The sequence below is a fragment of the Arachis hypogaea genome, chromosome 16 (genome assembly GCF_003086295.3).
Source record: "Arachis hypogaea cultivar Tifrunner chromosome 16, arahy.Tifrunner.gnm2.J5K5, whole genome shotgun sequence".
Taxonomy (NCBI): domain Eukaryota; kingdom Viridiplantae; phylum Streptophyta; class Magnoliopsida; order Fabales; family Fabaceae; genus Arachis; species Arachis hypogaea.
The window spans coordinates 117,359,767-117,374,308 of NC_092051.1; the positions used below are offsets into that span (position 1 = coordinate 117,359,767).

General features: G+C 39.4%; 1 non-coding gene across 1 annotated transcript; it reads right to left on the reverse strand.

The window, feature by feature from the left end:
* Window positions 1–6,489: 6,489 nt before the first annotated feature.
* Window positions 6,490–6,597, reverse strand: LOC112761993 (small nucleolar RNA R71). The gene has a single exon (XR_003182356.1). It is a non-coding gene; the product is annotated as a small nucleolar RNA R71 (small nucleolar RNA).
* Between the last annotated feature and the right edge of the window lie 7,945 nt (window positions 6,598–14,542).

Here is a 14,542-nt window from a genome sequence, read left to right on the forward strand (position 1 = left end):
TGCCAGGGATGAGAAATCCTTGACACCTCAGGATTTTGTGGACGCCCCACAGATCTCCACCTACCCTCATCTCTCTCTCTTTTCTTCACCTATTCACCAAATTCACCTCAATACTCTTCCCCCAAAAACCCCCCCTCACCTATCAAATATCTTCACCATTCTCTTCACCACTCACATCCATCCTTCATAAAACCCACCTACCTCACCATTCAAATTCAAACCACTTTCTCACCCAAACCCACCCATAATGGCCAAACCATACGCCCTTCTCCACTTCCTATATAAGCCCATCTTCACTCCTTCATTTTCACACAACATACCACTACCTATCCCCTTGGCCGAACACAAAGCCCCCTCCATCTCCTATATTTCTTCTTCTTCTACTCTCTTCTTTCTTCTTTTGCTCGAGGATGAGCAACCTTCTAAGGTTTGGGTGTGGTAAAAGCTAAAGCTTTTTTTGTTTTTCCATAACCATTAATGGCACCAAAGGCTGGAGAAACCTCTAGAAAGAGGAAAGGGAAGGCAAAAGCTTCTACCTCCCGAGTCATGGGAGATGGAGAGATTCCTCTCAAGGGTGCATCAAGACCACTTCTATGAAGTTGTGGCCAAGAAGAAGGTGATCCCCGAGGTCCATTTCAAGCTCAAAAAGGGTGAATATCTGGAGATCTGACATGAAATTCGAAGAAGAGGTTGGGAAGTTCTCACCAACCCCATTCAACAAGTCGAAATCTTAATGGTTCAAGAGTTCTATGCCAATGCATGGATCACCAAGAACCATGATCAAGTGTGAACCCGACCCTAAGAATTGGCTTACAATGGTCCGAGGAAATACTTAGACTTAGTCTGGAAAATATAAGGTTGGCATTCAATTTGCCTATGATGCAAGGAGATGCACACGCTACACTAGAAGGGTCAACTTTGATCAAAGGTTGGACCAAGTCCTCATGGAATCTGTGAAAAGGGGCGCTCAATGGAAGAGAGATTCAAGAGGGAAGCTGGTTCAACTAAGAAGGCATGACCTCAATCCCGTGGCTAGGGGATGGTTGGAGTTCATCCAACGCTCAATCATTCCTACTAGTAACCGATCTGAAGTTACTATAGACCGGGCTATCATGATTCATAGCATCAGATTAGAGAGGAAATAGAAGTTCATGAGTTATATCCCAAGAACTCTACAAGGTGGCGGACAAGTCCTCTACTGTGGCAAGTTAGCCTTCCCTCATCTTATTTGTCACCTCTGCAATTCAGCTGGAATTAACATAGTGGAAGACATCCTCATTGATGAGAACAAGCCCATCACTAAGAAAAGGATGGAGAAACAAGAGATCCCACTCATGGACAAGAGCATGAGGAAACCCTCATCATGAAATCCCTGAGATGCCTTAAGGGATGCATTTTCCTCCACAAAACTATTGGGAGCAAATCAACACCTCCCTAGGAGAATTAAGTTCCAACATGAGACAACTAAGGGTGGAGCACCAAGAGCATTTCATCATCCTCCATGAAATTAGAGAAGACCAAGGAGTCATGAGAGAAGAGCAACAAAGGCAAGGAAGAGACATTGAGGAGCTCAAGCACTCCATTAGATCTACAAGAGGAAGAACATGCCGCCATCACTAAGTGGACCCGTTCTTTAATCTCCTTGTTCTTTATTTTCTGTTTTTCAAAAATTATGCTTTATGTTTATCTATGTTTGTGTCTTTATACATGATCATTAGTGTCTTAGTGTCTAGCCTTGAAGCTATGAAAATGAATCCATCACCTTTCTTAAATGAAAAATGTTTTTAATTGAAAAAGAAAAAGAAGTGCATGAATTTTGAATTTTAAAACAGTTTAGTTATTTGATGTGGTGCAATACTATTGTTTTTCTGAATGAATGCTTGAACAGTGCATATTTTTTGAATTTGTTGATTCATGAATGTTAAAATCGTTGGCTCTTGAAAGAATGATAGAAAAAGGAGAAATGTTATCTGATGATCTGAAAAATCATAAAATTGATTCTTGAAGCAAGAAAAAGCAGTGAATAGAAAGCTTGCAGAAAAAAAAATACGAAAAAGAAAAAAAGAAAGAAAAAGAAAAAGCAAGCAGAAAAAGCCAATAGCCCTTTAAACCAAAAGGCAAGGGTAAAATAAAAAGGATCCAAGGCTTTGAGCATCAGTGGATAGGAGGGCCCACAGGAATAAAATCCTGGCCTAAGCGGCTAAACCAAGCTGTCCCTAACCATGTGCTTGTGGCGTGAAGGTGTCAAGTAAAAACTTGAGACTGAGCGGTTAAAGTCGTGGTATAAAAGCAAAAGAGTGTACTTAAGAGCTCTGGACACCTCTAATTGGGGACTCTAGCAAAGCTGAGTCACAATCTGAAAAGGTTCACCCAGTTATGTGTTTGTGGCATTTATGTATTCGGTGGTAATACTGGAAAACAAAATGCTTAGGGTCACGGCCAAGACTCATAAAGTAGCTGTGTTCAAGAATCAACATACTTAACTAGGAGAAACATTAACACTATCTGGATTCTGAGTTCTTATAGAAGCCAATCATTCTGAACTTCAAAGGATAAAGTGAGATGCCAAAACTGTTCAGAAGCAAAAAGCTAAAAGCCCCGCTCATCTAATTAATACTGATCTTCATAGATGTATTTGGAATTCATTGTATATTCTCTTCTTTTTATCCTATTTGATTTTCAGTTGCTTGGGACAAGCAACAATTTAAGTTTGGTGTTGTGATGAGCGGATAATTTATACGCTTTTTGGCATTGTTTTAGTATGTTTTTAGTATATTTTAATTAGTTTTATTATATTTTTATTAGTTTTTATTTAAAAATCACATTTCTAGACTTTACTATGAGTTTGTGTGTTTTCCTGTGATTTCAGGTATTTTCTGGCTGAAATTGAGGGACCTGAGCAAAAATCTAATTCAGAGGCTGAAAAAGGACTGCAGATGCTGTTGGATTCTGACCTCCCTGCACTCAAAGTGGATTTTCTGGAGCTACAGAAGCCCAATTGGCACGCTCTCAATTGTGTTGGAAAGTAGACATCCTGAGCCTTCCAACAATATATAATAGTCCATACTTTGCCCAAGATTTGATGGCCCAAACAGGCGTTTCAAGTCAGCTCAAGAATTCTGGCGTTTAACGCCGGAACTGGCACAAAAGCTGGTGTTTAACTCCAAGAAAAGTCTCTACACATGAAAGCTTCAATGCTCAGCCCAAGCACACATCAAGTGGGCCCGGAAGAAGATTTTTGCATTAATTACCTATTTCTGTAACCCTAGGCTACTAGTTTTCTATAAATAGGACCTTTTGCTATTGTATTTTCATCTTTTACTCAGACCTTTGATAGACATTTTCACGCTTTTGGGAGGCTGGCCTCACGGCCATGCCTAGACCTTGTTCTTATGTATTTTCAACGGTGGAGTTTCTACACACCATAGATTAAGGTGTGGAGCTCTGATGTTCTTCATGAATTAATCCAAAGTACTACTGTTTTTCTATTCAATTCACGTCTACTTCTTCTCTAAGATATTCATTCGCACCCAAGAACATGATGAATGTGATGATTATGTGACACTCATTACCATTCTCACCTATGAACGCGTGATTGACAACCACTTCCATTCTACATGAAAACAAGCTTGAATGTGTATCTCTTGGGTTTCTAATCTAAGATTGGAACCTTCGTGTATAGGCTAGAATTATTGGCGGACATTCCTGAGATCTGGAACGTCTAAACCTTGTCTGTGGTATTCTGAGTAGGATCTGGGAAGGGATGACTGTGACGAGCTTCAAACTCGCGATTGTTGGGCGTGTGACAGACGCAAAAGGATCAATGGATCCTATTCCAATATGATCGAGAACCGACAGATGATTAGCCGTGCGGTGACAGCGTGCATAGAACATTTTCACTGAGAGGACGGGAAGTAGCCATTGACAACGGTGATGCCCAACATAAAGCTTGCCATGGAAGGGAGTATGAATGATTGGAAGAAGGCAATAGGAAAGCAGAGGTTCAGGAGGAACAAAGCATCTTCATACGCTTATCTGAAATTCCTACCAATGAATTACATAAGTATCTCTATCTCTATCTTTATTTTATGTTTTATTCATCTTTTAATTATCAATCCTCCATAACCATTTGAATCTTCCGGACTGAGATTTACAAGATGACCATAGCTTGCTTCAAGCCGACAGTCTCCGTGGGATCGACCCTTACTCACGTAAGGTATTACTTGGACGACCCAGTGCACTTGCTGGTTAGTTGTGTGGAATTATGACAAAGTGTGATTCACGTTTGAGAGCTCCAAGTCTTTGACGCCATTGTTGATGATCACAATTTCGTGCACTAAGTTTTTGGCGCCGTTGCCGGGGATTGTTCGAGTTTGGACAACTGACGGTTCATCTTGTTGCTTAGATTAGGTACTTTTCTTTTTATTTTCAAAATTTTAAGAATGAATTCTAGAGTTTCAAGGTGATGTTCTTATCATCACAAAAGCTGATTGATTCTCATCAATTTAGCTGCTTAATGTAATGTCCTGCTGAAGCTTGGATGGCCATGTCTAATCTTTTTAGACTGAAGCTTTAGACTAACATTGCATGATTCCTGGAATTCTTATTAAAAGTTTTGAATCGCTTTATTTTCTTTTCCACTCAATTTTCGAAAAATCACAAAAAAAATTTATAAAACCATAAAATCAAAAATATTTTTATGTTTCTTGTTTGAGTCTAGTATCAATTTTTAAGTTTGGTGTCAATTGCATGTCTTTATTCTTCTTGCATTTTTCGAATACAAAGATTATGTTCTTCATTAATCTTCAAGTTGTTCTTGATGATTTCATTGCTCTGATCTTTAAATTCTCTTGTTTTGTGTGTTTTGTTGTTTCTCATATGCATTCTCAATTTGTTAGTGTCTCTTATATGAAAATTTTTAAGTTTGGTGTCCTGCATGCATTGTTTGTTTGATTTGATTTTCCTAAGATTAATTATATTTTGATTGTTTCTCATCATTGAAAAATTCAAAAAAATTCTCAAAACTATGTCTTTTCAAGTCAATAATACAGAGAATTGAAGATTCAGAACATTCAGCAGAGGAATCAAACAGAAAAAGCTGGGCGTTCAAAACACCCAGTGAAGAAGGAAAACTGGCGTTTAAACACCAGCCAAGGTACCTGGCTGGGCGTTTAACGCCCAAAAAGGTAGCATTTTGGGCATTAAACGCCAGAATGGATGCCATTCTGGGCGTTTAACGCCAGAAGGACACTAGAGGGAAGATTTTGTTTTTAATTCAAATCTTTTTCAAATTTTCATAATTTTTCAAAATCAAATCTTTTTCAAATCATATCTTTTCAATCAAATCTCTTCAAAATCAATTTCTTTCCATTTTTTTATTTTCGAAAATCCTTTCTATAATTAATGATTTACTTCAAAATTTTCATGTTGTTACTTGCCTATTAAGAAAGGATCAAATTTTAAATTTTAGAATCATATCTTTTAATTTCTTGTTAGTCAAGTAATCAACTTTAATTTTAAAAACTTTCTTTTTTTAAATTGATTTTCAATCATATCTTCTCAATCATATCTTGTCAACCACATCTTTTTCAAAATTAATTTTCAATCATATCTTTTTAATTTCTAATTCCAAAATCTTTTTAATAAATCACTTAATTTCTTTCCCAATCTTAATTTTCGAAAATCCTTTACCAAATTTTCAAAATCTCTTTTAATTATTTCAAAAATCTTTTACTTTAATTTCGAAAATTCTTTCCCTCTTCTCACATCCTTCTATTTAAGGGACTAACACTCCTCCTCAAGGTGCAATTCGAACTCTATCCCTCTTGATAAGTTTGAATTCTCTTCTATCTACCTCCTCCTTCTATTCTTCTTTTCCTCTGACACCTCAAGGAATCTCTATACTGTGACATAGAGGATTCCCTACTTTCTTGTTCTCTTCTCTTTCATATGAGCAGGAACAAAGATAAAGGCATACTTGTTCAAGCTGATCTTGAACCTGAAAGGACCTTGAAGAGAAAGCTAAGAGAAGCTAAAGCACAATTCTCTCTAGAGGGCCTAACAGAGCTTTTCAAGGAAGAAGAAACCATGGCAGCCGAAAACAACAATGCCAATAATGCAAGGAAGGTGCTTGGTGACTTTACTGCTCCTACTCCCGACTTCTATGGGAGAAGCATCTCAATCCCTGCCATTGGAGCAAACAACTTTGAGCTTAAGCCTCAATGAGTTTCTCTAATGCAACAGAATTGCAAGTTTCATGGACTTCCATTGGAAGATCCTCATCAGTTCTTAGCTGAATTCTTGCAAATCTGTGACACTATTAAGACCAATGGGGTTGACCCTGAAGTCTACAGACTTATGCTCTTCCCTTTTGCTGTAAGAGACAGAGCTAGGACATGGTTGGACTCACAACCTAAAGAAATCCTGAACTCTTGGGAAAAGCTAGTCAATGCCTTCTTGGCAAAGTTCTTTCCACCTCAAAAATTGAGCAAGCTTAGAGTGGAAGTCCAAACCTTCAGACAGAAGGAAGGAGAATCCCTCTATGAAGTATGGGAAAGATACAAGCAATTGATCAGAAGGTGTCCTTCTGACATGCTTTCTGAATTGAGCATCATAGGTATTTTCTATGATGGTCTGTCTGAACTATCCAAGATGTCATTGGATAGCTCTGCTGGAGGATCTCTTCATCTGAAAAAGACGCCTGCAGAAGCTCAGGAACTCATTGAAATGGTTGCAAATAACCAATTCATGTACACTTCTGAAAGGAATCCTGTGAATAATGGGACAACTCAGAAGAAAGGAATTCTTGAGATTGATACTCTGAATGCCATTTTGGCTCAGAATAAAATATTGACCCAACAAGTCAATATGATTTCTCAGAGTCTGTCTGAAATGCAAGCAACAACAGGCAGTACTAAGGAAGCTTCCTCTAAAGAAGAAGCTTATGATCCTGAGAACCCAGCAATGGAAGAGGTGAATTACATGGGAGAACCCTATGGAAACACCTATAATCCTTCATGGAGAAATCATCCAAATCTCTCATGGAAGGATCAACAGAGACCTCAACAAGGTTTCAACAACAGTAATGGTGGAAGAAATAGGTTTAGCAATGGCAAACCTTTTCCACCATCTTCTCAGCAACAGACAATGAATTCTAAGCAAAGCCACTCTGACTTAGCAACCATTGTCTCTGATCTAATCAAAACCACTCAAAGTTTCATGACTGAAACAAGGTCCTCCATTAGAAATTTGGAGGCACAAGTAGGTCAGCTGAGTAAGAAAATTACTGAACTCCCTCCTAGTACTCTCCCAAGCAATACAGAAGAGAATCCAAAGAGAGAGTGCAAGGCCATAAACACGTCTCACATGGCCGAACCTGGAGAGGAGGAAGAGGCAGTGATCTCCACTGAGGAAGACCTCAATGGACGTCCACTGACCTCCATGGAGTTCCTTGATGAGGAACCATGGGAATCTGAGGCTCACATAGAGACCATAGAGATTGCATTGAATTTACTTCTGCCATTCATGAGCTCTGATGAGTATTCTTCCTCTGAAGAAGATGAAGATGTTACTGAAGAGCAAGTTGCTAAGAACCTTGGAGCAATCATGAAGCTAAATGCCAAGTTATTTGGTAATGAGACTTGGGAGGATGAACCTCCATTGCTCATCAAAGAACTGGATGACTTGACTAGGCAGAGATTACCTCTGAAGAGACAAGATCCTGGAAAGTTCTCAATACCTTGTACCATAGGCACCATGACCTTTGAGAAGGCTCTGTGTGACCTAGGGTCAAACAAAAGCCTCATGCCTCTCTCTGTAACGGAGAAGCTAGGGATCATTGAGATACAAGCTGCAAGAATCTCACTGGAGATGGCAGACAATTCAAAGAAACAAGCTTATAGACTTGTAGAGGATGTCTTGGTAAAGGTTGAAGGCCATTACATCCCTGCTAATTTCATAATCCTAGAGACTGGGAAGTGTATGGATGAATCCATCATCCTTGGCAAACCCTTCCTAGCCACAGCAAAAGCTGTAATTGATGTTGACAGAGGAGAATTGATCATTCAAGTGAATGAAGACTCCCTTGTATTTAAAGCTCAAGGATATCCCTCTGTAACCATGGAGAGGAAGCATGAAGAGCTTCTCTCAATACAAAGACAAACAGAGCCCCTACAGTCAAACTATAAATTTGGTGTTGAGAGGCCACAACCAAACTTTAAGTTTGGTGTTGAACCCCCACATTCAAACTCTAAGTTTGGTGTTGGGAGGTTCCAACATTGCTCTGAACATCTGTGAGGCTCCATGAGAGCCATTGTCAAGCTATTGACATTAAAGAAGCGCTTGTTGGGAGGCAACCCAATCTTTAATTATCTATGTTAAATTTCTATTTTCTTTTGTTATTTTATGTTTTCTGTAGGTTGATGATCATGTGAAGTCACAAAAACAATTGAAAAAGAAAAAACAGAAGGAAAAATAGAATGAAAAATAGAACACCCTGGAGGAGAAACTTACTGGCATTTAAACACCAGTAAGGGTAGCAGAATGGGCGTTAAACGCCCAGTCTGGCACCATTCTGGGCGTTTAACGCCAGGAATGGGCAAGAAGCTGGAATTTAACGCCAGGAATGGGCAAGAAGCTGGCGTTAAATGCCAGAAATGGGCAGCAACCTGGCGTTTAACGCCAGGATTGGCAGCAAGGGGCGTTTTGCATGCCACATGGTGCAGGGACGAGAAATCCTTGACACCTCAGGATCTGTGGATCCCACAGGATCTCCACCTACCTCATCTCTCTCTCTCTTCTTCACCCATTCACCAATCACCTCAATACCTCTTTCCCAAAAATCCCTCACCTATCAAATCCCACCATTCTCTTCACCACTCACATCCATCCTTCATAAAACCCCACCTACCTCACCATTCAAATTCAAACCACTTTCCCACCCAAACCCACCCATAATGGCCAAACCATACCCCCACTCCGCTCCTATATAAACCCATCTTCACTCCTTTATTTTCACACAACATACACACTACCTATCCCCCTTGGCCGAAACACAAAGCCCCCTCCATCTCCTCTATTTCTTCTTCTTCTACTCTCTTCTTTCTTCTTTTTCTCGAGGACGAGCAACCTTCTAAGTTTGGTGTGGTAAAAGCTAAAGCTTTTTTTGTTTTTCCATAACCATTAATGGCACCAAAGGCCGGAGAAACCTTTAGAAAGAGGAAAGAAAAGGAAAAAGCTTCCACCTCCGAGTCATGGGAGATAGAGAGATTCCTCTCAAGGGTGCATCAAGACCACTTCTATGAAGTTGTGGCCAAGAAGAAGGTGATCCCCGAGGTCCCTTTCAAGCTCAAAAAGGGTGAATATCCAGAGATTTGACATGAGATTCGAAGAAGAGGTTGGGAAGTTCTCACCAACCCCATTCAACAAGTCGGAATCTTAATGGTTCAAGAGTTCTATGCCAATGCATGGATCACCAAGAACCATGATCAAAGTGTGAACTCGGACCCTAAGAATTGGTTTACAATGGTCCGAGGGAAATACTTAGACTTTAGTCCGGAAAATGTAAGGTTGGCATTCAATTTGCCTATGATGCAAGGAGATGCACACCCATACACTAGAAGGGTCAACTTTGATCAAAAGTTGGACCAAGTCCTCATGGATATCTGTGAAGAGGGCGCTCAATGGAAGAGAGATTCAAGAGGGAAGCTGGTTCAACTAAGAAGGCATGACCTCAATCCCGTGGCTAGGGGATGGTTGGAGTTCATCCAACGCTCAATCATTCCTACTAGTAATCGATCTGAAGTTACTATAGACCGGGATATCATGATTCATAGCATCATGATTAGAGAAGAAGTAGAAGTTCATGAGGTTATATCCCAAGAACTCTACAAGGTGGCGGACAAGTCCTCTACTGTGGCAAGGTTAGCCTTCCCTCATTTCATTTGTCACCTCTGTAATTCAGCTGGAATTGATATAGAGGAAGACATCCTCATTGATGAGGACAAGCCCATCACTAAGAAAAGGATGGAGTAAACAAGAGATCCCACTCATGGACAAGAGCATGAGGAAACCCCTCATCATGAAATCCCTAAGATGCCTCAAGGGATGCATTTTCCTCCACAAAACTATTGGGAGCAAATCAACACCTCCCTAGGAGAATTAAGTTCCAATATGAGACAACTAAGGGTGGAGCACCAAGAGCATTTCATCCTCCTCCATGAAATTAGAGAAGACCAAGGAGTCATGAGAGAGGAGCAACAAAGGCAAGGAAGAGACATTGAGGAGCTCAAGCACTCCATTAGATCTTCAAGAGGAAGTACAAGCCACCATCACTAAGGTGGATCCGTTCTTTAATCTCCTTGTTCTTTATTTTCGGTTTTTCGAAAATTATGCTTTATGTTTATCTATGTTTGTGTCTTTATTACATGATCATTACTGTCTTAGTGTCTATGCCTTGAAGCTATGAAAATGAATCCATCACTTTCTTAAATGAAAAATGTTTTTAATTGAAAAAGAAAAAGAAGTGCATGAATTTCGAATATTAAAACAGTTTAGTTATTTTGATGTGGTGGCGATACTATTGTTTTTCTGAATGAATGCTTGAACAGTGCATATTTTTTGAATTTGTTGATTCATGAATATTAAAATCGTTGGCTCTTGAAAGAATGATAGAAAAAGGAGAAATGTTATCTGATGATCTGAAAAATCCTAAAATTGATTCTTGAAGCAAGAAAAAGCAGTGAATAGAAAGCTTGCAGAAAAAATACGAAAAAGAAAAAAAGAAAAAAAAGAAAGAAAAAGAAAAAGCAAGCAGAAAAAGCCAATAGCCCTTTAAACCAAAAGGCAAGGGTAAAATAAAAATGATCCAAGGCTTTGAGTATCAGTGGATAGGAGGGCCCACAGGAATAAAATCCTGGCCTAAGCAGCTAAACCAAGTTGTCCCTAACCATGTGCTTGTGGCGTGAAGGTGTCAAGTAAAAACTTGAGACTGGGCGGTTAAAGCCGTGGTCCAAAAGCAAAAAGAGTGTGCTTAAGAGCTCTGGACACCTCTAATTGGGGACTCTAGCAAAGCTGAGTCACAATCTGAAAAGGTTTACCCAGTTATGTGTCTGTGGCATTTATGTATCCGGTGGAAATACTGGAAAACAAAATGCTTAGGGTCACGGCCAAGACTCATAAAGTAGCTGTGTTCAAGAATCAACATACTTAACTAGGAGAATCATTAACACTATCTGGATTCTGAGTTCCTATAGAAGCTAATCATTCTGAACTTCAAAGGATAAAGTGAGATGCCAAAACTGTTCAGAAGCAAAAAGCTAAAAGCCCCGCTCATCTAATTAATACTGATCTTCATAGATGTTTTTGGAATTCATTGTATATTCTCTTCTTTTTATCCTATTTGATTTTCAGTTGCTTGGGGACAAGCAACAATTTAAGTTTGGTGTTGTGATGAGCGGATAATTTATACGCTTTTTGGCATTGTTTTTAGTATGTTTTTAGTATATTTTAATTAGTTTTTATTATATTTTTATTAGTTTTTATTTAAAAATCACATTTCTGGACTTTACTATGAGTTTGTGTGTTTTTCTGTGATTTCAGGTATTTTCTGGCTGAAATTGAGGGACCTGAGCAAAAATCTGATTCAGAGGCTGAAAAAAGACTGCAGATGCTGTTAGATTCTGACCTCCCTGCACTCAAAGTGGATTTTCTGGAGCTACAAAAACCCAATTGGCGCGCTCTCAATTGCGTTGGAAAGTATACATCCTGGGCTTTCCAGAAATATATAATAGTCCATATTTTGCTTAAGATTTGATGGCCCAAATAGGCATTCCAAGTCAGCTCAACAATTCTGGCGTTTAAGGCCGAAACTTGCACAAAAGCTGGAGTTAAACGCCCAAACTGGCACAAAAGCTGGCGTTTAACTCCAAGAAAAATCTCTACATATGTAAGCTTCAATGCTCAGCCCAAGCACACACCAAGTGGGCCCGGAAGAAGATTTCTGCATTAATTACCTATTTCTGTAACCCTAGGCTACTAGTTTTCTATAAATAGGACCTTTTGCTATTGTATTTTCATCTTTTACTCAGACCTTTGATAGACCTTTTCACGCTTTTGGGAGGCTGGCCTCACGGCCATGCCTAGACCTTGTTCTTATGTATTTTTAATGGTGGAGTTTCTACACACCATAGATTAAGGTGTGGAGCTCTGCTGTTCTTCATGAATTAATGCAAAGTACTACTGTTTTTCTATTCAATTCACGTCTACTTCTTCTCTAAGATATTCATTCGCACCCAAGAACATGATGAATGTGATGATTATGTGACACTCATCACCATTCTCACCTATGAACGCGTGATTGACAACCACTTCCGTTCTACATGCAAACAAGCTTGAATGTGTATCTCTTGGGTTTCTAATCTAAGATTGGAACTTTCGTGGTATAGACTAGAATTATTGGTGGACATTCCTGAGATCCGAAACGTCTAAACCTTGTTTGTGGTATTCTGAGTAGGATCTGGGAAGGGATGACTGTGACGAGCTTCAAACTCGCGATTGTTGGGCATGTGACAGACGCAAAAGGATCAATGGATCCTATTCCAACATGATTGAGAACCGACAAATGATTAGCCATGCGGTGACAGCGTGCGTAGAACATTTTCACTGAGAGGACGGGAAGTAGCCATTGACAACGGTGATGCCCAACATAAAGCTTGCCATGGAAGGGAGTATGAATGATTGGAAGAAGGCAATAGGAAAGCAGAGGTTTAGGAGGAACAAAGCATCTTCATACGCTTATCTGAAATTCCTACCAATGAATTACATAAGTATCTCTATCTCTATCTTTATTTTATGTTTTATTCATCTTTTAATTATCAATCCTCCATAACCATTTGAATCTGCCTGACTGAGATTTACAAGATGACCATAGCTTGCTTCAAGCCGACAGTCTCCGTGGGATCGACCCTTACTCACGTAAGGTATTACTTGGACGACCCAGTGCACTTGCTGGTTAGTTGTACGAAATTGTGACAAAGTGTGATTTACATTTGAGAGCTCCAAGTCTTTGGCGCCATTGTTGATGATCACAATTGTGTGCACCAGATAGCATCAATGTTCAAATTATAAATAGCGGGGAATTCTTTGTAGCAGCTGAAGTTAAGGAGTTCGGAAATAATGGGGTATGGACGTTCATTGGTGTCTATTTGAGCTGTTTCGAACAAATTTGAGCCTTACAGTTTGAGGAGCTTACAACAATGAGTCAACAACTGGAAGGAAAAGTGGTAATAGCGGAAGATTTTAATGCTATAATAAGTCAAGCGGAAAAGGAGGGTAGAGGACAACAATCAGCAACTACCGTTGCAACATTCATTAATTTTATTGATAGCAACGAATTAGTGGATATTGGAATGGTAGGGCGGCCTTTCACATGGATAAACCGAAGACAAGGAGAGGATTTGGTGAAGGAGAGGCTTGACTGCTATTTAGTAGGGATGGTATGGAAGTTGAAGTTTTCGAATGCAGTGGTGCACAAGCTCACAGAATCAGGCTCGGATCATGTCCTATCTTGATGGAAACTGAACCTCAATCCTGGCATAGTAAAAGGCGTTTTAAATACCAGGAACGTTGATGTGGAAAAGATGATGTCAAAAGATTTGTCAGCAAAGTGTGGAAAATAGAAGTAGTAGGCTCGGTTATGTTCTCCTTGGCTCAAAAGTTGAAAGAATGTAGACATAGATTTGTTCAATGGCAGATAACTCACAAAGCAAACTCTCGGAAAGAAATTGAGGACCTTTAAGCTAGGCTAGAGGAGCTGCGGGTGGCTGGAATCAATGGGGGAAAGGAGATTACCAGATTGGAAGAGAAGTTAGAGCTAGCATATATGAAAGAAGAGAGCTATTGGAGAGAAAAATCTAGAGTCAAATGGCTAAAAGAAGGAGATCAGAACACCAGATTCTTTCACAAAAAATTTCAATCAAGGGTGCAAAGGAATAGAAGACTACTTCTACGATATTTTTACTTCTTCTTGTTCGGTTGATCCGAATCCATATTTGGAGGATTTGGAGCCTAAGGTTACAGCTTCCATGAACCGTAGGCTCCAAAGGCTGGTAACTATGGACGAGGTCAAAAGAGCTACGTTCAGTGTTCATGCTCAGAGTGCTCCTGGTGATGACGGATTTACAGCTAAGTTTTTTCACTTTTTCTGGGATATAGTTGGAAGTGACGTTTTTAAGGCAGTGCGAAGTTTCTTTCACAGTGGTATAATTCTAAAAAGCTTCAACGATACTAAAATTTGTTTGATTCCAAAGGTGCCAGATACCAGTGACATGACTCAGGTACGACCGATTAGTTTGTCCTCAGTTATGTATAAAATTATTTATAAAGTTATGGTGCACCAACTACAAGGTATTATGAATAAAATCATAAGCACAAATTAGAGTGCTTTTCTCAAAGGTAGACTCATTTCAGATAATATTCTAATTACCCACGAATGTATGCACTATTTGAAAAATAAGAGAAGTGGAGCAGATCATGAGATGGCTAT